The sequence below is a fragment of the Canis aureus genome, chromosome 5 (genome assembly GCF_053574225.1).
Source record: "Canis aureus isolate CA01 chromosome 5, VMU_Caureus_v.1.0, whole genome shotgun sequence".
In the NCBI taxonomy this organism is placed as follows: domain Eukaryota; kingdom Metazoa; phylum Chordata; class Mammalia; order Carnivora; family Canidae; genus Canis; species Canis aureus.
In genome coordinates, this window is record NC_135615.1 from 44,415,052 (window position 1) to 44,441,757 (window position 26,706).

The window sequence follows — 26,706 nt, forward strand, 5'->3', positions numbered from 1 at the left end:
TCAGACAGCAAATACCTAAGAGACTTCAAGGTTGAGGTCAATTACTACTATGAATAAATTATACAAGAATACCACAGTTCTCTTACAAGAAAGTGATTAAAACCATCTGCAGAGGATCCCTGGTGGCTCAGTGTTTTAGTGCCTGCCTTTGGCCCAGGGTGTGATCCTGGAGACCTGGGATCAAGTCCTGCATCGGGCTCCCTGCATGAAGCCTGCTTCTCTCACTGTCTGTGTCTCTGTCTCTGTCTCTCTCTCATGAATAAATAAAAAATCTTTAAAGAATGCATATGATATCTCTATAGAATGGCCTCTTGTTTAGAGTTGGTCATCTTCAGTCTTCTATACAGTCATCTACTCTTTCCCCTCCCATTTCCCCAAATTTAGTACAGCGAGCTTTTGCAAAGGGCAGTTAGTGCCTTCTTACAACTAAGGTTTAAAAAGGCAGCAGAAGGACACTTGGGTGGCTCAGTGGTTGAGCCTCTGCCTTCAGCTCAGGGTGTGATCCTAGAGTCCTATGATCAAGTCCTCATTGGGCTCCTACCTATGTCTCTGTCTCTGTCTCTCTCTCTCTCTCTCTGTGTATCTCTCATGAGTAAATAAATAGTATCTTAAATTTTTTTAAAAAAAGGCAAGCAGAGAGGTCCAGTTCTCAACCTATTGTCCCTCCAACCCACTGGTCAGTCTCTTCACTCAACTGGCCAATCTGCATCAGAAAGAGTAGAATTCCAGCCACCAGGAGTATTTTTCAACATCAAAGTCCTCCTACTGAATACAAAGTAGTGTAGCAGCATGGAAAACATTCTGATAACTTCTCAGGTATTCAAATGCAATGTTCACATCAGTGCTATTCACAGTAGCCAAAAAGTACAAACAACCATAATGTCCATCAATGGATGAATGGATAAACAAAATGTAGAGTATTATTCAGCCTTAAAAAAGGGAATGAAGTACATGCTAACAACATGGAAAAAATTCCAAAATATGCTAAGTGAAAGAAGACAGAAACAAAAAGATTATATTACATGATCCCATTTATATGAAAGGTCCACTTCAGTCCAAAGAGACAGAAAGTAGATTAATGGCTGTCAGGGGCTGAGGGAAAGGGAAGAATGGGGAGTGATTGCTTAATGAATATGGAGTCACTCAGGAGGTGATGAAAATGTTTTGGAACTAGATAGAAGTGATAGTTGCACAACATCTGAATGTAGTAAATGGTACTGCATCGATCACTTTAAAATGGTTAATTTTGTGTTATGTGAATTTTATCTCCATTAAAAAAAATCCTCCACTTTTGAAGGATCAGTTTATTCACATCCTTCCCATCCTAACGGGCACTCTTTGGGTAATGGAAGACCGAACGGGGAGAAGTTAGGAGGAGGAAAATGACACATGTCCACTTTTATCATTTGATCATTGTCATGATGATGACAATGATTGTAATGGTAATTTATGATGAAAATGAAGAAAGGAGGCTTAAAAGGGGTCCCACAAGTGTGAGCAATATAGTATCCACAGCTTGCCTGGAGCAGGGCCATACTCCTAAGCATTCCTAAACCTTGAGCCACTGTGCTTCCATTGTTTCTGCAGCCTTGCCCAGAGTCAGGACTGGTAACCAGGATCTGCTTCTGTGTCTGTCCAGTAACAGAGCCAAAACTACTTTGACTATACTACTTGCAACTCCTAAAGTGGTGGGAGATAATTGTAACAATAGCTCTGGGATTATTAGAAGACCTTTTCCCTAGACCACCGTAGCCCTGTGAGCTAGGCACTATTAGTATCTCCATTTCATAGATGAAGAAACTGAGGAGCAGAGAGATTACAATCATGCCCCAGATCCCATAGCTATCAGGCAGTGGTGTCTGGACTGATGCTCAAAGAAAAGGCTGTTGACTACGTGGCCTCTATAAGAGCTTGCTGTATGGGCACCTGAATGATTACTCCTGGCTCTTCTTCTCCCTAGTGGAATTCCAACATAGTATTCCTTTGTTCTTTTCAGGAGGATCATGTCCTCTAACATCTGGCTATGCTGCCTTTGGCACCAAATCTATATACATACCCTGGAGCAGAGACTTACTGAGTTTCCTTAACAATATTTTCATGCTGTTTCCTACCTTTGGGATATAAATATAAATGTTTCCTACATTTGTCTTTCGTTTGCCTTTGCTATTGTTTGTGTGATGAGCTCTCAGTGAAACGGCATTGAGACAGTAAACAAATAGCTTTGGCTCCGAAATTAAAGGCTTTTCTTTGCTGCTGCAGGAATCTCTCTATTAAAAAGATTCATTCTTTTTCTTGGGGACTGGATGCAGGAGGCTGATTAATGATTTTGTTTTATTAGTGAGTTCATAAAGGCCTGGGAAACTCATTTTAGTGTGCCATTTTGCTTTTCTCTTCCTCCCCTTCACTATCCCCCCAAAAGCAGTAATACTGTGCCATGGAGCCATGAATCTCCCAATGAATTCAGGGTATTGAGAATCTATTTGGGGAAAGAGACTATGAGCCTGAGTAGGAGCCAGATGTGGCCTCAGTAATATCTGCTCTGATACAGTCCCCTTCACAGTTGATAGATAAGGAACTTGAGCCACAAATAACAAAAGAGATGGTCACATTACTAACTCCTGGAGCAGGGCCACAGAACTTAAACACTGGCCAACCTTCTAGTTCCACATCCAAAGTTCTTCCCTGCTTTGCCACCTTTCTCTTGAAGCTGCCCCTGAAAGCAGCAGAGCACTGTTAAAGGAGTCCATGGATGCCAGGTTTGCAACCTGGCAGAGGTTAGGTTAGCAGCAGATATCAGAGGTGTTAGAAGTCTCAGGAGGGCCAGGAGCAAGGTTCAAGGCAGAGATAATAAAGCAAAGTGTCTGGTCTTCAATCCAGTGGGTCACCACTTTCAGGGCCAAGTGGTCCCAAGTTCTTGATGGTTTCTTAAAAGAATAATTGCTCTGGATATCATATGAGATAGCTGAAGGTACAAAGTATGATGCTCTCTCACTGAGTACCCAGAGTATTCCTTGGACTGGACAGGGAGCTTTCTGTGTATCATCTTATTTAATTCCCCAAAGAATACTAAGATGTATGTTTTATTAATCTTCTTCTTCTCTCACAGATGAGTAAACTAAGGCTCAGAGAGGTTACACAGCCCCCAAATATCATATACCCACAGAGTTTGACCCTAAGGCTAGGAGACTTTCCACTAAGCCACAGAGCCACCCCAAAATGAGCCTGGGGGTTCTTATCTCAGAATCCTGAACTTCTGTAGTGGGCTCTGTCTTCCAAAAGGAACTTTTAAATTGTTACTGGCATAGTATCCACTTTATTAGATTTAGTCCCAATAGGACCAATCAGAAATCCCTATGGGAGGGCATGGCTCTTCCTCTGACCTCATTTAAGACACTCTGGAGCCATGTCTATGTTCTTAAGGCACTTAGCAGACCATTTGGAGGGCAAAGTGGTGGGCTTGTCCTCTCTTTCACTGAATGGATCATCCAAAAGAGACACTCTGGTAGAGAGGCTAGGAGCAGGAACTCTGGCATCACACTACCTGAGATGAATATTAGCTATCATTTACCAGATATGGATTCTTGGACAGGACACTTAACCTTTCTATGCCTCATTTCCCTTATCTGTAAAGTGGGGTAGTAATATCACCTGCAATATCATAGGATCATTGAGAGAACTAAATTACTTAATATATACAAAGGGCACAGAGGATTTCCTGGTGCACCATATGTGAGTATTAACTACTAATATGCTTTGGGGAGTCATTTCCTCTAAGTCTTGGGTAGGCCTGAATAACAATCAGAATCCTGGAATCAGCTACCACTTTTGAGAACCTAATATCTTCACTAGGCATGCTTTTTATATACTCTAACTCTTACAGAAACCTTATTAGATAAGCATTATTATATCCATTCTACAAATGAGGAAACCATGACTGTGGATTATTATATCCATTCTTATATCCATTCTACAAATGAGGAAACCATATCAACTGATTTGTACCAGAAAAGTGGCCTAGCTGGTGTCTAAATATATGTCAGTTAGACTACTGGGTCTTTCCACCAGCTCAGCGGTTTCCCTAAGATTGGGTTGGTGGTCTCAAGCAAAAGCCATCTTTAAACATAGTGTCTTTTATTATTTTTCATTTTATTTTTAATTTTTGGTGATAAGGAGAGTTAGATTAGTGAAAATTCAACAGAGTATGAGCAGATGTACCCTAACAAGCCTCTTTGAAAACAAAATTAAGGAAAGAAAACATTATCATTTACCAGCTGCTGAGGCCAAAGAGTAGCCATGCTGGACTGTACACCCTCTTGTTGTGAGTTTATCCTTGACTGACCTAACCTCAACCCACATCTATGGTAATTAAGCGGAATGAGATCCTTGACCAAGTAAATATATTTTCATGGATTCAGGACCCACCCCCTCAGAGAAGAGGTTCAAAATGATCTTTACCCAAACCTCTTTGTTCTAAATGTTCTGGTATAGGGAGCTGGCAATAACAACAACAACAAATGGTTACTAGAGCTTGTGAAGTGCTGGGCACAGTGTTAAGTACTTTAAATATATTATCCCATCGAATCCTCACAACTGTCTTTGATAGCCCTCTTTCATGGAGGAGGAAATCAAGAGTTGAATATGCAAAATCCCCCCCCCCCCCAAATAAAAGAAAGAAAAGAAAAACCTGTAGTTCAAGATCACATAGTAAGACATGGAATCAGGATTCAATTTCTGCCTGACTCCTGTTCTAAAATCCTAATAGGCCATATGACCACTGTGCTCTTTGGAAGGGCTTGACTACTGCAGGGCCTATTTATCAGAGGCTAGGTGTGAGACAGGTCTCTCATCTAGATTAAAAGGGACAAGCAAGACTCTAGTTCTTCCAAAAGGAGATGAAGCTATTTATTACCTCTATTCTACCCTGAACTTTTTTTTTTTTTTTTTAAGATTTATTTACTTATTTGAGAGAGGAAGAGCAGAAACAGGAGAGGAATGAGATTCTCATTCCCTCTGCAGATTCCCCACTAAGCACAGAGCCCAGTGCGGGGCTTGATCTTATAACCCTGACAGACCTGAGTTGAAATCAAGAGTCCAACACTCAACCATCTGTACCACCCAGGCGCCCCTGTGCCCTGAATTCCTGAACTATGGTGGAGATGGCAGGTTCTACCTGAATCTCCCAAGTCCTTTAGAATGGAAGAACTGGGACTTCAAGTACTAGGGTGCCTGGCTAGCTCAGTCAGTGAAGCATGTGATTCTTGATCTCAGGATCGTGAGTTTGAGCCCCACATTGGGCATAGACAAATATTAATCAGATGACAAACATTTACGGACCTAGTATTTTCCTAGTACTGTGTTAGGGGATGCTGAGAAGGAAGAGAGAAAAATAAATGACAGTCCTGTCCTCAAGTTGCTTGCAAATTTGCACGTACTGGTCATAGATCTGATTCTGCCAAATCCAAAGAAAAAACCCTTCCTCTAGATCCCCAAACTAAGATCAGAAGAAATGCAGTGGCATGATTTTATTATTTGTAGAGCTTTCAGGGTATGAAAAACAGGAAGAGCAATTGCCACAACTGTAGGGTTCTGTTAAGGCATGAATCATAAACCAGATCAACAGGTACAGCGAAGGGCTTGTCAGCTGAACAGTTGTCTCTACAAAAAGACAGCTGGTTGGTCAGAAAGAAATGTGAATGATCTCCCCCCACCTCAACCTTCTTCCACATGAAGCCCAACCTCTCTGAGCATCCCTAAAAGGGTTCTCCAGTTTGTTTTGATTCCCGGTCCCTCCCTCCCTAGCTCACCCTTGCAGGGAGAATGAAGCCTGCCATTTTGCACACAGTTTTGCCTTTTCTATTGTTTATTTTGTTAAGACTCTTAAACCTGTCAGCGAAGCGGTTTCTAGCCTAGTCTGTGTGGTAATAATCTCCCTTTCTAAGAGATAAGCACCCTGAGTAAGGCATATTGGAAGACAGACTAACACACCAAAATTGCTGAGTACACACAACTCTTTGAAGATGCCTCACCACTCAGGCTTTATTAACTTCAGAGAAAAAGAAAAAAAAATCTGGCTTGAAGGTTTCAGAAACTCCTTTAGAAATTACTAGAAACTGCTTGGAGAAAAATGCCAATACATATTAGTGTGCCCAAGTCAAATGTACACTTCTTGCTGCAGAGGAGCAGATGGAAAAAGACAAGAAGGGAGAGCCTACTGGAGACTTACAGAGGAAAGGAACTTTCTGGCAAGGCTAAAGTTTACTCAGATGTCCCAATTTCTAACATGTATACCAAACTTCTACCTTTAGGACAGGAAGATATGAATTTTACTGCCCGAAAATTAAACAAAACACTCAGATGAAAATGTCACGTTTTTATTTTCTAAAGTCAAATTAACTCCTATGCTCCAGGATAGGACATTTAATCTTATCGTTCAGAAGGAACTTCCTATCAAAGATAATGTGCAAGATCTCTGTGATAGGGATCTTGTCATCAGTCCATGGCCTGTTCAGCAGCCATATATATCATGCTTCCTCTTTGTTGACAGAACCCAAATTTTATACCAGGGTTGGACAATAATATACTCAAGGAAGTGGACCCTTCCCCAAAACCCAGGTGAATGGAAAGTAATTAGTCTAAGTCTATCCCAGCAGAACTACTCCCCCTCCCTATTTATATAGTGTGGGATGGGCAGGTGACAGTGAATTCTACGATCTTCAGGGGAACAGTTTCCACCTAAATCAAAATAAAGGCATGTAAAGCAAAGCTCCATTCTGTCTTCCCTTTGAACCTGTCCATGTGAAGCATGGTGCGTGGATCTACAGCAGTCATCTTATTTTCCTGAGAGAGGAGCAAGAGCATCACCAAGCCAGTTGGTCCTCAGAATTACCATTGATTCTGCCTACCTCGAAACCTCTTGACATATGCAATAATAAAACTCTTCTCCAAAACTGGATTCTGTTCCCAATTCATTCACTCAGAGAGAAACCAGGGCCTTCGGCAATGAAGAGGACAGGCTTTAAAATGATACCTGAAATTCAAAGTAATGTCTAAAGGACTCAGTTCACCTTTCCAGTGCCTGTAACAACTCTACTCGTTTCAGGATCTACACAAAACTGTTACTGATGCATCTGCAGTGCTCCCTTGTTCTAGCACAAAACATCTGCCCTCCAAGGACTTGCTGAGTGGCCCAGAACTTTTTGTAGAAAATTGAATAAAGTGCCTATTTATCTTGAAAAACTAACCAGTGAGTGAACTGAAGGGAGGCCAAAAGACCTGTACAGGTGGATCATAGGGTGAAGATTCTATCCCTCCAGAAGTTTTCTCATGCTACAGCTTGGTTGTACACAGCCCAAGGACCTTTCTAGTTCTTCAAAATGCTGTTTTTAAAAGTGGAGTTTTCAAATGTCAATAAGCATAACATTCACAATAGCCAAACTGTGGAAGGAGCCTCGGTGTCCATTGAAAGATGAATGGATAAAGAAGATGTGGTTTATGTATACAATGGAATATTCCTCAGCCATTAGAAACGACAAATACCCACCATTTGCTTCAACGTGGATGGAACTGGAGGGTATTATGTTGAGTGAAGTAAGTCAATCGGAGAAGGACAAACATTGTATGTTCTCATTCATTTGGGGAATATAAATAATAGTGAAAGGGAATATAAGGGAAGGGAGAAGAAATGTGTGGGAAATATCAGAAAGGGAGACAGAACATAAAGACTCCTAACTCTGGGAAACGAACTAGGGGTGATGGAAGGGGAGGAGGGCGGGGGGTGGGGGTGAATGGGTGACGGGCACTGAGGGGGGCACTTGACGGGATGAGCACTGGGTGTTATTCTCTATGTTGGTAAATTGAACACCAATAAAAATAAATTTATTATTTAAAAAATGATAAAAAAATAAAGAGTTAAAAAAAATAAACATAACATTCTCCCAAATTGTGTGTGTGTGTGTGTATGTGTGTGTGTGTGTGGTTGTATCGTTTTGTTTATTTGTTTTTAGCATATTTCTGGAGCCAAACTTCTTGCAGTTCCAATTTCTCAGCCCTGGGCAACCTCCTTTGGACTAAGCCCAGGTGATTCTGACATGGAGAGTTCACAGGTCCACTCTGAGATGCACTGCTGTGGACTCAGAGCTGGGCACTTCATCTCTCGAAAAGCAGCTTCCATCTTCTTCTAAGTAGTCTGGACTAGTGTTCTCTAGATGTTTTTGGCTGCTTTATAAACCTTGTCTCACATTTCACAGTTCTCCCAGCCTGGCAGGGAATGACCTAGGGGAGCGCCTCTATGCAAATGAATAGCCTGCCTTATCTGGTCCTCAGAAGTTCCCTTTTCAATGAAAACCACTCTAAAGTTGGTTACAGACCAGGGTCTGCATTAGAGGCCCAGCTGGGCAAGTACCTCTAAGTAAACAGAATGGGTCACATGATTTATCGGGTGATGAGTGTTTGCTGGAAGGCATGCGGTGTGAGGTTACTGCCCAGTCAGAGGAAGAGGAGAGGGGGGATAAAAACCAGAAAACTCCTACTTGCTTTTGTTTTTAAGGGAAATTCCCCTCCTGTGTGTATACTCCCTGGGAGATTCTTTCTGAACCAGTGCCTGCAGGCCAAGAGTGGCCTGCAAGCCAAGAGTGTTTGATGTGGTGGCTAAGCTAAACTAGACAAGGTACTCTGGTAACCCACTGGTCAGGTAGTCATCCATGAGTGGCAGCTCCCTGGTCAGTGGGGAGTCTGCTTCCCCCTCTCCCTCTGCTCCTTCTCCTACTCATGCTTTCTCTCTCTTTCTCTCTCAAATAAATAAATGAAATCTTAAAAAATAAAATAAAATAAAAAGATGGTCACTTTTCATTTATAATGAGAGAAAAATAGAGAAGCAAAAATTGCACAAACTGGAAGGAAGTATAAAGGGGGCTTCTGGGCTATAGATTCTGTGTGTTTCTTGAAATGGGTGTTCATTATAGAGTGTGTTTAATTTGTGAAGATTTATTGAGCTGGACACTTTCATTAAATATACTTTTATTAGTATATGATAAATTAATTAAAAATTTAAAATTACATAGGGATTCTATTTTTTACCTAATAAAGATAAAAATGTTTGATAACACGTGTTGACAAGATACAGAGAAACAGACATGCTCACATATTGTTAACAGAAATATAAAATGATAAGTGTCTCTGGAGGGCAAATAGGCAATATCCATCAAATATGCAAATGTACATACCCTGTGACATAGCAATTCAACTTGAAAATTTATCCTACTCACCCTGTACATAATGATATGGATACAATGTCATTCTCTATAATAATGTTTATAATAGCAAAAGATTAGTAACAACCTAGATGTCCACTTTAGGAAACATGTTAAATAAATCAGTGTACACCTATAAAATAGAATATTATCAATTATAAAGGACGGATTAGAAATCTTGATGTACTACAACCGAATACTCTCCAAAGTATACTGTTGCATCAAAGGAAAAGTATGTGCAGTAATTCTATCATTTGAATAAATAAGGGGGTAATTAACTACATTCACGCTGACATATAAATAAACCATCTTTATAAAAATATGAAAGAAAATGGTAACATGACTTCCAGGTAGGAGAACTGGGCAGATGGGAGACAGAAAGAGACTTTTGATGTATTCTTTTTGTACCTTTTAAATTGTGAATTATATGAAGGTATGAGCTAGAAAAAATAAATAACATTAAAAATTCCAAGCATGTGTTTTCTGCTGTATGTAATATACTGATTTAAATTGTTACTTGGACTCCACTTCCATAGTTTCTTTCTCTTCCACCTTTTCAGTTTTAAGGTAACCTATCAAATCAATTACTTCTCCTTGGGGAACAGGGAAAATTCAACTACATCAGATCTACACACTGATTATTAAAAGACCCATTTTGACTTCAGAAATGTTCAGGTGGGAAAAGCACATACCATCCAGGAATGAGGAAGCTGATTAAACTGCTTTGCTAAATACTCACTTACCAGGCCCTAGACCATGAACTATGATCAAAAGGCAATCATTGACATTTTTTTCATGTTCAAAAGTACAGCCATTCCCAAAAACATTAGGAAATACCTAATGAGAATGAGTTCTAGCAAGGGAAATCTATCTGGAGATGATGCTAAATCACCAAGGAAGAGTGAGAGTTGACTCCAGAGGGAAGGAACTGCCAGAAAGCTAAATGCAGAGGGGACCCCAAATGTCCCACTTTGGCTGAAGGCCAGAGCTAAGGAAGCCACTCCCAAAAATAGGACTAAAGGAACCATTCTAGGGCCTTGATGGTTTAGAGGAGTTCCTTTCCTCTCAGTTTAGAGTTAACCCTGCAGAAGCATTTCAAAGAACAACTTCCACCAATGAACTCCACCCTTGGCTGTACATTATTTTCTAATCAGTGGCTGATGGAAGGCACAGCACTTTACTCATGTTGAAATCGCTGCAGAGTAGGATATATAAAAGCCACTCCTGATTGGATATATTCCAGTCCAGCATGTAGAATAGTGCTTGCACCATCTTTCAGGAGGTCAGAAGAATCTTACTTGGGGAATAATAAAACCTTGGCTGCTCTCAGGTCCCTCCTGGTGCTGGCAGCAATATAGGCTGGTTACGGCACCTCCTTTGCTGGCCAGTTGAACTCCAAGGCTCAGCTGCGAGTCAGAAGGACCACAGATACTGGCCTAACCCTTTACAAGGAAGGATCTTGTGAGTAAGACATGACCATGTCTTGCAAAGTAAAAACATAGCACCACTCAAATTTAGAGCCTTGTTTTGTGGGATTTCTCTTTGTTCTGTGAAAGGATTTCAATCTAAAATGGAACCAGAGGATATGAAACAGAGAATCTCATGTATGTGCCCTTAGAAGAATAGAATGTAAGATCTAAGAGACTGATTTCACATAAATGCCTGCTTTACAGAAGACAGAGACTAACTCCTGACCAATGAGACATTATCTGCCGAGAATGTATCCTTATCTCAAGCCAATGAACTTACTGCTTGAACTCTGACTAGACTTCTCCCTTTTTGCACTCCTTGGCCATAAATACAGCTTGCCTCAAGCTCTCTGCAGATTCACCTGCAGTTTTCTACAGAATATTTTCCAAAGTGCACTTCTACTGCTATTCCCAAATAATTTCAATTTCTGGTCATTTGAGCTTGCCTCAGTTTACCTTAAGTTGACATACCATCTCCTGTTTGTTTACAGGGACAATAAATCAACACTTTTGGATTTGGATTTTGTTTCCCTCCTGTTAGGGGCTGGTCATTGGGAAAGTCTCCTTCAAAAGATGACAATAAAATATTTTTACTTTCTTAGATGACTAGAAGAAACCTCAAACATGTCTCTTGGTCTATCTCTTAACCCTCAAAGAGATGGGCTCTACTTGAACTTTAAAAACCTCTAAGGATGCAGTTTCCAAAATTTCATAAATTCCACTAGAAGTTTATTTAATAAATAAATTAATCATCCTTATGTTAATCAAGAAGGTTTTCATGTTCTAGAACTTTCTGGATTGTGAAGATAGATAGAGAGTCACTGAACATTTTCCTAGAACTATCTCGCTAAATTCTGGAACTGGGGGCTAAGATCTGACCAGTCATCTTAATCTGAACTATTCATTTTATGAGCAAGCAAAGTGAGGCTCAGAGCAGAAGGACAAAGACGACCCAGGTCTAGAACCTGGGTTTCCTGAGTCCCACTCAGTCCAGCACTTTTAGTTACAACTATGCTATGGTGTTTCTTACACATAAAAAGCTGTTAAGTTCCTACTCTCTTCTCCAGGCTAAAAACTTTTATTCCCTAAACTCTTGTAATACTTTTTTTCTCATCAGTATCACTTTGTAAGTAGCAGTTACATATAGCTATCCCACTAGCTTTTGGTCTACTATGACTATCATTTTCTGCTATTCTCCCTTGCTTCCTGAATAGGCTCTTACTTCCTTATTTCTGGGTAGTATGTTTATTCTCTCCTCCATTGTACTATCTCCTGTGTCTCACTAATGAGCCTCATCCTGTTTTTGACAGACCATTCTGTTTTGACAAGGTATAAAATTGATCAGTGAATTAAACACATGTGAAACATCTTTAAATACAAACTCACTGCAGGGGAAGATTTGAATGCTGTCCATTTCCTTGTAGATAATAACTTGGAAGGCGATTTTCATAGCCAGATGAATTCTGAATGGAGAGCTCTGTTTAAACTTTGTGTTCCATAAATAGAAACAAAGTGCAGACATCCTGCCTCTTGACTTCTTTAGTCATTTAAAGCTTTCAGAAGTACGTTTTTGTTTTCTTGATTCTTTTCTTCTGCACATTAGACTGTAGCCAAGGAATGTCCACACCACACCGAGGGCTGGAATAATCTCTTACCTCCCTCCTGCATGCAGATCCCCTAATGAGACTGAAGTCAACCTTCACTGCCTTTTGAAGCTAAGCCAGGTGAACCTTTCATTCCTGTCACCCACATAATCATGGATTTTATAGCTTAACCCCAAAGTGAAATATTCTATTCATCCAAATGGACATTCTGTATGAGCCAGGGTAGGAATTCAGGTGATGCAAGATTCTGAAATTGTATTATTAAGTTCGACTCATAAATTTTCAGAAAGGCTTTAATATTTTCAAATTTGGGATTGATGGTTAGGGATCCTTAGAAAGCTCCAGCATCCATGGGTAGATTCAGGGACTGTATTAATCAGGATGGGCTAAATAATGCTATGGTAACAAACAATTCCAAATACCTCAATGGCTGAAAACAACAAAGGCTTATTTTTTTCTCATGTCACACAATAATCCAAGGTAGGCTGCAGACTTAACTGCTGTATCACTGTCATTCTCATTCCTGGACCTGGTGAAGAAGCCACTATAAAGAACATTACTGGTTTTAGTGCAGAAAGAAAAGAAAGCACTGCTCTTAAATCCTTAACCCAGAAATGCCACTCAGAACTTCTCACATTTGATTAGCCCATGCCTGAGTTAAATGGGTGAAGAAGTGTAATCCTCCTGCAAGGAAAACTGTATTAGAGAACTGTTTACTGAAGGGTCCATGAATCTTTGAAATTATATGCAAAATTACATGTGAACAGGCATAGGTGCTTATTTCTGGAGAGTAGCTCTACAGTTTTCATCCTATTCTGACAAGGAGACTTTGACCACCAGCCCTCACCAGCGCCTACCCCCACCCCACGCCATCACCACCGAAGTTAAGAACAAGTGTCGTAGTCCAAACTTCTCGTTTTACAGATGGAAGAACTTGAAAGCTTATCTTTCAACAACTTGCCAAAAAACCAAAACAACTTCCTTGAACTAGCCAAAATAACATTTAATTGGGAGCACAACCAGCCCCTAAGACTGCATTAGGGAGAGGCCACAATTCCAGGCACAGCAAAAGGCTCCAGCTTCTGCTTAACCAGCTTTTTGCATCCAAAGTTAATTTAGGGAGGAAGAAAGAGGTCATGGGAAGGGGCTTCATTTCCTGTAGGTTTCAAATCCCAAATGGAAGTTGGAAACTGGTAGAGGATCCTCCTTGGAAACTTCTGAAAAATAACTCAGTTGAAAATACTTCAATGCCAAGAAAAACGTGACCCCTGGTCCTTCTCCCACACTGTTTGTCTTTCCCTTTAGCCCTCTTTCCTCTTGTCAGGTAACCTGGGCGCCCATCGTATCCTTCCAGCTTCCTCAAATGAGTTTCCCACTAGGGCCCAACAAAAGGCATTATCCTGGAAGAACTGGTTTTCTCATCTCTTTTCATAACTCCATTTCCTTTTCGGAAGACCATGTGTTTTCCTTAATTCATTTCAACTCACCATCCTGTTACCTCCCTTTTTACTTTACCCCACTTCATCTCAGGATGGAACATCACTTAGCTTCCCAACCAGCATGGCAATGTTTTATTTCAGCTGTTAAAACAAACTTATTGGGGATCTCCTTCTCTGAATCTCTAGGCATAAAGACCATTACTAAGATGTATGAGATAACTTGGCAATTTAACTATCTTTTCAATCTTTTTTTCTCTTCCTCTTCACATAATTTAATATTTTCTCGTTTTCCCCATTTCCCCCTTTTCGGGGTTCAATTTGTGTCAGGTTGTGGTAAGGGACCAGGAAAATCAGCTTTTGTATGAAACCTAGAAATTACTGAATATCAGGATGGGAGGAAAATTTTAAATGAGATTAAGAATTATGTGAGAGGTAATTTCAGGAGGATTAAAATCCAGGGGTACCTGCCCAGGTTTTGCAGAGCCTGAAGAATATGGGGACTTCCAATAAGAAAAATAATTTTGAATTGCAGCTCGTTTTCTAAGTAAATATTTATTTAGAAGTGAATTCAATTACAAGTGAATATTTATTTAGAACTCCCCAACCTCACCCCAACCTCAACCTCTACAAAAAGACAGTTATAAGAGAGGGGATATTAGAGTTAGAAACAGAAGCTATATCAGCCAATTAAAGTAGAAACATCTCACATAAGATATCTTGCAAAACATACAAACATGGGAGCACATTAGTAGGGCAACCTCCCAAAGCTTTGGAAGGGGCCTCAGGAAAGGTACATTGCCTCTGAGAATCAAAATTCCTTAGAGACCCACTCAGCTAGACTATCTGAAATGTGAGTCAAATCAAGGAACCAGTAATCAGGCAGCCTGGGTGGCTCAGTGGTTTAGCACTGCCTTCAGCCCAGGGCCTGATCCTGGAGATCCGGGATCGAGTCCCACGTTGGGCTCCCTGCATGGAGCCTGCTTCTCCCTCTGCCTATGTCTCTTCTTTGCCTCTCTCTCTCTCTCTCTCTCTCTGTGTGTGTGTGTCTCTCATGAGTAAATAAAATCTTAAAAAAAAAAAAAGGAACAGTAATCAGTAGCTCAAGTCTGAAGGAAGGTCTATACATATACATTTTAAGAAAGGCCCTATGAATTTTTCTAGACCTCAACCTCTAAAAAAAAGTTTACTGTTTATGGTTTAATACTCTGGACTTCTAAGGATTTACTTTTTGACAAGAGATAACCCAGCTGAATAGAATCCTCTCCAAAGAGGTGATTTTAGGTATCACCAATATTGAAGGAGTCTTTTTCAGAGTTCTTCCAGTCACACTATGGCACCCTGGAGATAGGATGAGGAGGGTTAATGAGGCTCTGCGTACAGAGTCTTGGATAACCATTAGATAAATTAAGAGCATGGAAGCCTCCGTTGGGGTGGGGAGGAAAAAAGGACAAATTCCATTCTTTGCCTGCTGGTTGATGAATGGCCCTGAAAACATTTTACAGATGCTTCCTTTTCATTCCATATTTTGATCTATTCTACTCTGAATCATTACGTGGATCTTCCCATTCATAAGGTTAGACAAAGGGATGTCCTTTCCTTTCTCTACAAGAATGGGTGAGAGTAGGAAGGATCTTAGAAGAATCTTATTCAGTGAAAATGGTATAAAGAAGGAAAAAATAATAACTCCTTTAAGCCAGCAAGGAGAAATATTAAAAATATTTGGGTTAGACATCCATTAGAATCCATGATTCTTTCTAATTCATAGATTTTTTTTCTAAACCTGATATCAGACTTTGATTCTTATCTAGAACAGATAATTCTTTAGTACCTGCTCTTTAAAATTATGTTAGAGCTGTTACACTATATTTATTTTTTTAAAAATTTATTTATTTATTTATGAGAGAGAGATAGATAGAGAGAGAGAGAGGCAGAGACACAGGCAGAGGGAGAAGCAGGCTCCATGCAGGGAGCCCGATGTGGGACTTGATCCCGGGTCTTCAGGACCACAACCTGGGCCGAAGCCGGTGCTAAACCGCTGAGCCACCCGGGGTGCCCTACACTATGTTTAGAACACTCTTCCTGACTAAAATGGACCAGCATTCTTATTAGCATACAACAATGGTGCTTGCTACCACCTACAAGCACCCAAGCTCCCCTCCCGTCCTACCTCTATAGCCTGCTCTAATATATAAGAGTGTATGTAAGCATCCATATGCCTATAATCTGACCATCAAAGTCATGGTTATTCCACCAGCTAACAACTTCTACACCTCATAAGCTTTTAGCACCTATTCCTTCACAGCAAGAAGACATCAACTACATTTGGTATTCCCCTGTAAGAGATTCATTAACTCACTTAAAAACAGTCTCGTTGCTAGGCAATGGAAAGAGGTTTCCCCCTCCAATCTAAATATAGACACAAATGAGAAATGAAACTATGGACTGATAACAATACTGTGGTTAATTCTTTTAAAGAGGCTATCAGCAGTAAGAACCAATGGGAGTGTCTAGTGGAGTGAGAGTGAGAGAGGGAGAGTGTCAGAGAATGAAGGAAGTAGCTAGGTCTCAAAGCCAGAGGCATTTTTTAACATTAATCCTGTTCTGGAAACTGACTGACTTCTAAATAAGGTCCATTTTTATTCTGGAACAAAATTACTCTTGTTCCTTTGGGAAAATATTTTTTATAAATTAGTTAAATAGATTATCAGTTTCTGAATAATCCTTAAATTTGAAATGCTATGGTAGTTTATGAAAACAGACAGGTGGAGAGTATATTAAAAATAGATCTAATCCTAGGCTAAAAGTCACTCAGGACTCTGCCAGTGGATGAGGAAGGATATCTCCTTTTCCTCACACCAACTCATTCCTCACATCTTAAGCCAATCTTTTGTGTCTGGCTGAGCCCTATTCATTGCAAAGACTGCCAGATGAGGGGCCTTTATAGTATCCTGGGACTGGGAACAAAGTCAGGGAAGAGGGAATTAAACTATTTCCTGTATTAATAACAGAAGCCAAGACCATAAACTAGACCTACTTTCCACTATTTGTCCTGGGGTATCTCTGAACAAATTTGCTAGTTCATGCTATTCAACATCCCTACAAACACAGGCAACCAGATGAGCAGACCTGGATATAACCTGGGGGTAAAGAGGGGCTGGCTGACCTGCCAAATTAGAAGCCCAGACAGGGTGAGTGTCAGGGGATTGTAGTTTAGATACAAACTCTGTTACTCATTAGCTGTGACACCTGAGACAACCAATGCCTCGTTCTAGACCTGTTTCTCACTTTGAGGGTAGCACCAACAAGCTAGATAATGTTGAAAGGATGCTCCAGCTCTAAGGTTTTGACTCTGATCAGAAAGGTCCAGATGGAAGGATATTTAATGCTGAGATGTTTGTTTAGACCGTAAGACCAGTGGACTGTGAGATGTTGTAGAAAAGGATTAAATAATAGATCATGAATTAGGAGCTATTGTTATTGTGATTACAGCTATTCTAAATCCTTCCTGTGTCCTCAGGGTATATATATATATATATATATATATATATATATATATATATATATATATATATATATATTCACAAGTACAGATAAAACTCCAGTAAGTGTTAGAGGCGATGAACTGAATGGATGGATGGCCTTGTCTAACCATCCATCAGGACCATTCCCCATGGTTCCAGGATTCTCCCCCAAGAAAATGTAAACAAGGTAAGGTTAAGGATCTTCAAGAAAAGGGTATCTTTGTTTCTCTTTCTTTTTTCCCCTCTTCATTTTAAAAATTTAGATTCTCTGGGGAATTTGTACAGTCCTATTGGATTAGGGCCCTACCCTTAGGAACTCATTTAACCTAATTACCTTCTTGAGGCCCTATCTCAAAATACAGTAACATTGGAAGTTAGGGCTTCAATATATAGATTTAGGTGGGGGGACACAATTCAGTCCATTAGACACTAATTCCCAGTCTAAGGTTACTTCCATAACAACACACTGCATGCTACCAGCAAGAAAAATGCAAGAATGATGTGAGTATAGGGAAAAGTAATTTGTTATCAAGTTGTGAAAAATGGTTCATCAGTGTTTTTGAAGAGATTTCAAATAATTATGACAGTCTTGAGGATTCAGAAGCATTCAATAAAAGGTAATAAGTGAATAGATAAAATGTTTTCCCTTGCTGTGATTTTAAGCCCATTTTAAGGATGGCTCAAGGACCCATTTTTTGGCAATTTACAGAATTAACAGATTTCAGTATTTCTACAAGATACTTTAGCCTAGAAGAGAGGAGGCTGAGATATAAAATATTAGATATTTGAAGGACTGTCATGAGAAAATCAGAAATGGATTACATATCACAAATATTTGGCCCGTGACATTATTTCCCCTTCTTCTACCCTTGGCAGACATTACTTACCAATCATGGCACTCACTAAACAAAGCCTCACAATATATTCAGTACAGTGCTCCAAAAAAGCACTTAAAAATAATTTGTATATAAGATGAAATAATAAAAATAAAATTGTCAATAGCTAACATTCATTGAGTGCCTACCAAATACCAGACATTGCTCTAAATTTTTTCACACACAAACTCATTTCTTCCTGATGACCACCTTATGAGGTAGGCACTGATAGAATTCACATTTTTCAGGTAAGGACACTGAAACACAGGCACTCAGTGAAGATGGTAAGAAACTTGGATTTGAACTAAGGCCATGTGGCTACAGAGCCATGATCATCATTACTATTACTCTCCTATGGTGTTCACCCATCCTGAGTTGGATTTATTGTATATAACTAAAGAGGCAGAATAAGAGCCAGTGCGGGAGATGTTGCTTTCAAGTTGCATCGACATAAAAAAATAAATTTTTAAAAATTAAATTATTCTAATAATGATATCATAGTCACCTGTAATATTGAGTACCATATCACTGGAGACATCTAAACAGAGTTACATAGCTACCTATTAGAATTGCTGTGCAATAGATCGCATGAATGAGAGGGTGGGTCGGATGAAAGCATTTCAACTTCCCATCTAGTTCTAAAACTCAAGGATTCCTTGACTTAAGCAGTGCCAACAAAACTAGAAGGAATCCACAAGTGACATCCTTCCTCATTCTTTCTTTTTTGCCATCTCCTTTAACGTCCAACATTGTCAAGCAGAAAGAATGTCCAGGATTTGAATAAATCACACTGAATTTTAAAAATAGACACTCAATAGATGGCATATAAAGCCTACACAGCCCCAAGATATAAACAGTAGTCTTGGAAAGACTACTGAATTCTATAAAACCATTGTTTTTTAATGGTCTTAGCAGGCGTATTCCACTTCTTATCATCACTTTCTGGGAAGGGAAACAAAGTTACAGCAACAGTGAAAGATATGTAAGTTTGTTAGCTGTTAATGAAGTTGACAATATCTTCAAACATTAACTCTCTATCTCTCCCCAGGAATGGTATGCCTTGCAAGGCAAGTATCCTTTTCTGGAATGTGACCTTGGCCATTCCTAGCAGCAGCAGAGAAAAATGCCATCCCTATGAGGTTACCATTTACTGATGGGAAAGAGAATTAATGGCAGGTGCCAAATCATTTCACATGAAAATTCACATAGGTCAAATACTAAGAAGTCCTTTAATTTATTATGTATCATTCCTTCCAAGCTTTTTACCTGAAAGATTCTTCTATGCTTCTGCAAGTCTGTGCCATTACACTTAAGCCAGGTATGAATGGCCTATGTTATTTTTGCACAGGTCTCAAGACCTCCTGTTTTAAGACAAAGCATGACCCTCCCCTTGGACTAGCCTCAATACAGACTACAGATTTACCTCCTGAAACTTAAAAAAACAAAACTCAAAGAAGTCTCTTCTTATTGACTCTCCAGTGTACTTCAGTGGATTGGCTACCAGAATCAGCTTTAGTTCAAACTCTACTACTGAACCAAAATGTATAAGTTGGACAAATCACTTATGACTTCACCATCTTTGTCTCTTAGTTTTTGATATCTGAAGTGGAACTAGTGATCTTTGATCCTGGCTAAATCACCAAAAATTCAGATAAAAGAAAACTCATTAATGCATTAAGCATTAAGCATTAAGGCTGATTAGCAATATAGCCATTACATACACCCAAGGGCAACAGAGCATTCTTTCAAACGTGTCTCTGGTAAGTCCACAGTAGGTGTAGTTATAACCAACAGCTGCTATTATTTACACAGGAATGGTCAAGACCTATCCTCTGGATTTAAATATACCACAGTATTTAGACAATATCCAGGTTTGGGTGACTATGAGAAAGAGATGCAGAGTTCCATTTAGGGGAAAAGGTTTATGCTTTCTTCTAATATTTTTCCAAACATATGCTCTGAGAAAGATTTGACAAATGAGTATAGAAGGAGCTAGCAATCTTCTACTTAATATGTAAACCTAAACCATTTAAAAAATAGTATCATTCTAAAAAAAATAGTATCATTCTGAATGTTGGAGTTTGGATCTTAAGAGAATTTGGAGGGATAGTAAGAAAGATGTTAGAGAAATGTGTCTCCTGATTAAAAAAATTATGAGTTAATACATAATAATAATAAGAATGACAGCTAATATTTCTGAGTACTTGTGCGTGCCTTTTTAAAGCCCTTTACACTTATTCAGTCACTTATTTCTCATAGTAACCTTCTAAGGAGGTCACATCATCATCACTATTTTATAATAAGTGAAGGCCACAATCATTCTTGTCCTGCTCTTGTCAACCATTATCCCTCACACTTAAGATAAGCCTGTGAGATATACATTATACATTCTCTAGGTAGTTGGTTAAGGAAATTGAGGTTCAGCAAAGCTAGTTACAGACTGGCAGTATCAGAACATGATTCTGATCTTCTAACTTGGAGAACTCTCTCTCCTACCTTGGGATACCTCACATTTGAGTCACAACAACATCATGAAAACCCTTCTCTAAAGCCTTGCTGAAATGCGATTTGCTGTAATGCATCACTTAGTGCCTTGGTTCTACACTCATCTTGTCAAGTCAGTCACATCTGGAAGTGGCCAATCCTAAGCCCAACTCTAAGCAAAATGTTAGGTAAAGACATGGCACAGGGCCAGGATTAGGTCTCCTTGATATTCCCTGTCATTTTCCCCCTTTCTTTTCAAGTATCCAGGTACTATTGAGCCCTGAACTGTCCAGATTACTGTCCTATTATTCTTGAGGATAACTTGAGCTATCCAAAATAAATTTCAAAGAAGCAACTAGATAAAACGGCTTATTGGCAAATTGCTACCATGAGTAATGTATTTTCTTTCTTTTCTTTTCTTTCTTTCTTTCTTTCTTTCTTTCTTTCTTTCTTTCTTTCTTTCTTTCTTTCTTTCTTTCTTTCTTTCTTTCTTCCCTCTCTCTCTTTCATTTTTACAGATTTTTTTTTAACTGAGGAAATGCTGACACCCTTTTCTGGTTCTCTGATCCAATATATTCATGCTCTCAGGTTTTCTATTAGACTAACAAGTAAATAAGGTATGCCCACAGATTTGATAACTTAGAAGAAATTGAACAATTTTTTGAAAAATACGACTTACCAAAACTCATGTAAGAAATAGACAATCCAGGGCAGCCTGGGTGGCTTAGCGGTTTAGCACTGCCTTCAGCCCAGGGCCTGATCCTGGAGACCCAGCATCAAGTCCTACGTCAGGGTCCCTGCATGGAGCCTGCTTCTCCCTCTGCCTGTGTCTCTGCCTCTCTCTCTCCTCTGTGTCTCTCATGGATAAATAAATAAAATCTTAAGAAAAAAAAATAAATAGAAATCCATATAGACCTATATCTATTAAAAAATTGAATCAATAATTAATAACCTCCCAAAACAGAAAGTACCAGGCCACAATGGATTTGCTGGTAATTTCTGCCAAACATTAAGGAAGAGGCCAGAATTACCTTAATACCAGAACCAGATAATGACATTACAAGAAACAAAAATTACAGAACAATATCTCTCATGAATAAGGCTATAAAAATCCTAAACAAATTATTATTAAATAAAATTTAAAAAAATATAAAGGGATTGTATACCACAACCAAGTGGGACTTATCCCAGGTATATAACACTGATTCAACATTAGAAAATACATTAATACAATCCATCACATTAGTATACTAAGAAGAAAAATCATGTAATACTATCAGTAGATGCAGAAAAAGCACTTGATAAAATCTAACACTATTCATGATAAAAACTCTCAGTAAACTAGGAATAGTAAGTAACTTTCTCAACTTGATAAAGTTACCAAAAAACCTGCAAGTAATATCATACCTAACAGTGAGGAACTCCCAAGTTTTCTCACTAAGATCAGGAACAAGGTAAGGATATCCTCTTTCACCACTGCTTTTCAACATTGTACTAGAAGTCTTAGGTAATGCAATAACACAAGAAAAAAATATACATATATACAGCTTGGAAAGGAAGGAAAAAACACAGGTGCCATGATAATCTTTGTAAAAAATCTAAAAGAACTGACCAAAACAAAACAAAACAAAACACCTGCTGGAACTAATAAGTAAGTTCATTTATAGTAAGTAATAGCAAGGTTGCAGGTTACAAGGTTAACATACAAAGATGAGTTGCTTTCTTACATATCAGCAATGAAAAACTAGATATTAAAAACATGATACATTTACATTAGAATCCCCAAAAATGAAATACTTAGGCATAAACCTAATAAAAAATGTGTAAGATCTATATAAGGAAAACTACAAACCTCTAATGAATGAAATCAAAGAATTAAATAAATTAAGATATATTCCATGTTCATGGATAGGAAGATTCATTATTGACAAGATATCATTTATTCCTAACTTCATCTTTAAATCCAGTACAACCCCAATCAAAGTCCCAGAAAATTATTTTACAGATATTAACAAACTGATTCTAAAGTTTATATGGAGAGGCAAATGACCCATAATAGACAACACAATATTGAAAAAGAACAAAACTGGAAGATTGGCACTACCTGACTTTAAGCAACAGCAATTGAGATATTGTGGTATTGGCAAAAGACTAGACAAATATATCAGTGGAATACAAGAGCCTAGAAATATACCCACATAAATATAGTCAACTAATCTTTAACAAAGGAGTAAAGTAAGTCTTTTTCCATAGATGATGCTGGCACAACTAAAAATCCAAGTGTAAAAAAAAATGTAGGGATAGAATGTATACTTTTACAAAAAAAAAAAAAAAAAAAAGGATCACAAGAGCAACTGGGTGGCTCAGTTGGTTAAAAGTCTGACTCTTGGTTTCAGCTCAGGTCATTATCTCAGGGTCCGTGGAGTAAGCTTGAGAGGGTCTCTTTCTCCCTCTCCCTCCCCCTTGGCCCTAACCCCTGCTTGTGCTTTCTCACACACTCTCTCTCTCTCTCTGTAAAATATATAAATAAGATCTTTTTTAAAAAAAAGGATCACAGACCTAAATGTAAAACACAAAAATATAAAACTCCTAGAAGATAGGAGAGAAAATCTTGATGACCCTATGCATAGTAATGACTTTTAGATACAATACCAAAGGCCTGATCCATGTAAGAAATATTTGGTAAAAGATGAAGTGGACTTCATTAAAATTGAAAACTTCTGTAAAACATAATATCAAGAGAATGAAGACAAGCCACAGAGCGAGAAAATATTTGCAAAAGACACTTCTGAGAAGGACTGTTATCCAAAATATACAAGGAAGTTTTAATTATAAACAAACAACCTGATTTTAAAAATGGGCCAAAGACTTTCTCAGATACCTCACCAAAGAAAACCTAGATGGCAAATAACCATATGAAAAGATGCTACACATCATATGTCATCAGGGAAATACAAATTAAAACAATAATGAGGGACTACTATGTACCTATTGGAGTGGCCAAAGTCAAGAATACTGACCACCGAATGCTGACAAGGATGTGGAACAAGAGGGAATCTCATTAATTGTTGGTGGGAATGCTAAACGATACAGCTACTTTGGAAAACAGTTTGCCAACAAAACTAAACATATACTTACCATACAATTCAACAATTGCACTCCTTGGTATTTACCTCAAGGGAGTTGAAAACTTATGTTCCCCCAAAAATCTTCACATGAATGTTTACAGCAGCTTTATTCATGACTGTCAAAAGAAGCAACCAAGATGTCCTTCAGAATGGAAATGGATAAATAAACTGTGGTATACCAAGAAAATGAAGTATTAGGATAAAAAGAATGATCTATCAAACCAAGAAGACATGGAGAAAACTTAAGTGCATATCACTAAGTAGAAGCCAATTAAAGGGCAAATATATGATTCCAGCTATATGACATTCTGGAAAAGGCAAAACTATGGAGATAGTAAAGAGATGAATGGTTATCAGGGTTTGGGAGTGAGAGGAGAGAAGAACAGACAGAGCATAGAGAATGTTTACTGCAGTGGTAATATTCTATATGATACTATAATGATGGATACATGCCATTAAGCATCCAACTCCACAGAATGTAAATGGAAAGAAGGAACCATAATATAAACTATGGACTTGGTTGATTATGATATAACAATGTAGGTTCATCATTTGTAACAAATATACTACTCTGTCAAAGGATGTTGATAATGGGGGAGATTATGAATATAGGGAAACAGGGATACATGGGAATCTCTGTACCTTCCTCTCTGTGAACCTAAAAACTGTCCAAAAAATTAAATCTTTAAAAAATATATAATTAATACTCATACACTTGCCAAGTTTTTTCCTTTATTAAAGCAGTTAGCTGACCACTATACACCCCTGAGATAGTCACTGTGATAGTATGCCAACCTTGAGGTCATAAAGCGTTTGGGAACAGGGCAGCCCGGGTGGCTCAGCAGTTTAGCGCTGCCTTCAGCCCAGGGCCTGATCCTGGGGACCCGGGATCGAGTCCCACGTTGGGCTCCCTCCATGGAGCCTGCTTCTCCCTTGGCCTGTGTCTCTGCCTCTCTCTCTCTCTCTCTCTGTGTCTCTCTCTCTCCCTGTCGCTCATGAATAAATAAATAAAATCTTTTAAAAAATAACCTTAAAGCATTTAGGAACACTTTAAGCAAAAGAGGAACTCAGGCCAGGATGTGGCCACAAGAAGAAGCAATAATCAGGACTTAAAGTTTTATCCATTCAGCTTAATTGTTCTTCATCTGGATTTATAAAAAGTTCATTCAAATAAGTGATTTGATTGATAATAGAAACCAAGCCTCTTTCCCTTCAACATTTTTAGTTGGGTCAAATTTATATTCAATTAAGTTTGAGAAGCGCTGCTTACTGAATACTCCCTCTTTGAAATTCATACTGTTAAGAGACTAAAGAAATCTTTTGAATTTCAATTGATCCACTATACCAAATACATGACTACAGATCCTTTATTCTTTGTTAATATTCTATATATTCAGGTTCTACACATCATATTTTGAGAATATTATGCTAAAGGCACTCTTAAGTTAAAAAAAGCTACTATTTCAATTTCTCACACAAACCCCAAACCTGGAGTCTAATCCCAAACTCTTTAGTCTGGCTTTTTAAGGTCCTCCACAACATTTTCTGAATCAAGTTTTGCAGCCTCATTTCCCATTATTCTTCTCATGAATTTTCTGCTCTAACAAAACTCTCTTATTCTTTGTTCCCTAAATAGTCTGTGTCCAATTCTGCCTCCCTATTTATATACATATTCTTTAGGAGGGTCTTGAATTTCATTAGAACTGGAGGAGATGTCAGAAGTTCTTAATTAGTCATTTAACAAATATTTATTGAGTGTTTGCTTTAACACTGTATCTCTTGGGATGCTCTGTTGCAAGCAACAGAAATAGGCTCTAGCTAATTTAAGAAGAAGAGGAATTTATTGAAAGGACATTCGGTAACTCAAAGAATTTCTGGGGGTCTAGAGAATAAGGCTTGAAGACTGTGCAGCCAGAAACACTATAGTAAGTCCACTGCACGATACATCCAGGGAAGATAGCATACTTGCTATCCTGTGTCCAAAAACTATACCTTGCACTACCAGTACCAGCAACGCTGGTCCCTGCTACCTCTGGAAACTGAAGTAGTTGCCTCTGTGTCAAACACTCGTTGGCAGCATGGGTTCTGTATATTCTCTTCTTTCTACCAATAGCAGATTCAAGGACTGTCTGATGGTGGAACTTGGACATTTGTCCATGTCCTAACTTTAAGGAAGACTGGGAAATCTGGCGTCTGGCATTTTCATCTTCAATAGAAGGACCTGAGCTCTGCCTTCTAAGATAAGGGATTCCCCAAAGCAAGGAAGAAACTGTAGATGATGGGTGGTCAAAAAAAAAATGACAATTGTTAGCTATGGCTATAAGATAGATTACTGGGAAACACAAGAGTCTTTTCTATAACCTCCAAAAGAGTTTACCTAAGTGCACAAGAAAACAGATGAGATGATCAGAAAATAAGATAATTTAAAATAACATAATAAATTAGACTGCTTAATTAAAAAATACTAAAATTATTTTGAATATAACCAATTGTTAGAGACAAGTGTATTTGTACTTTATAGCTCCAAACCCTTCCTTTCTCAAGAGATTTGTTTCTAGAGCAAAATTTATGTAAATAAGCTCTGTTTCTCCCTGGAATCTTTCCACACATCCTCCCAGCTCCATTTTCCAAGTTTATCTGCTCAAAGACAAGCTCCTTGGTCACCAACAGGAATGATGCCCAGAATCGAACCCTTTATAAATATATATATATATATATATATATATATATATATACACATATATATATATATATATATAGACTTGGTTATATATATATATATATATTTGATATATTTGATATATTTGATATATTTGATTACGCAGAAATACCAACTCTATTTCTCTCCCCTGGGAAGACAGACAGACCTTAAGGCTAAAGAACCAGAAAATAGTGGCAGAAACTTAGGAATGGTTGTAAGTTCTTGACCTGGAGTCAG

General features: G+C 38.6%; 1 long non-coding RNA gene across 1 annotated transcript in view; it reads right to left on the reverse strand.

Annotated features, from left to right (window-relative positions):
• The window catches only part of LOC144314104 (uncharacterized), a 425,152-nt gene that overhangs the window by 147,995 nt on the left and 250,451 nt on the right, over positions 1 to 26,706 (reverse strand). Inside the window, exon 8 of the long non-coding RNA XR_013379769.1 lies at positions 23,779 to 23,884. This is a non-coding gene — a long non-coding RNA (uncharacterized LOC144314104). The remainder of the gene's footprint in view (positions 1 to 23,778; positions 23,885 to 26,706) is intronic.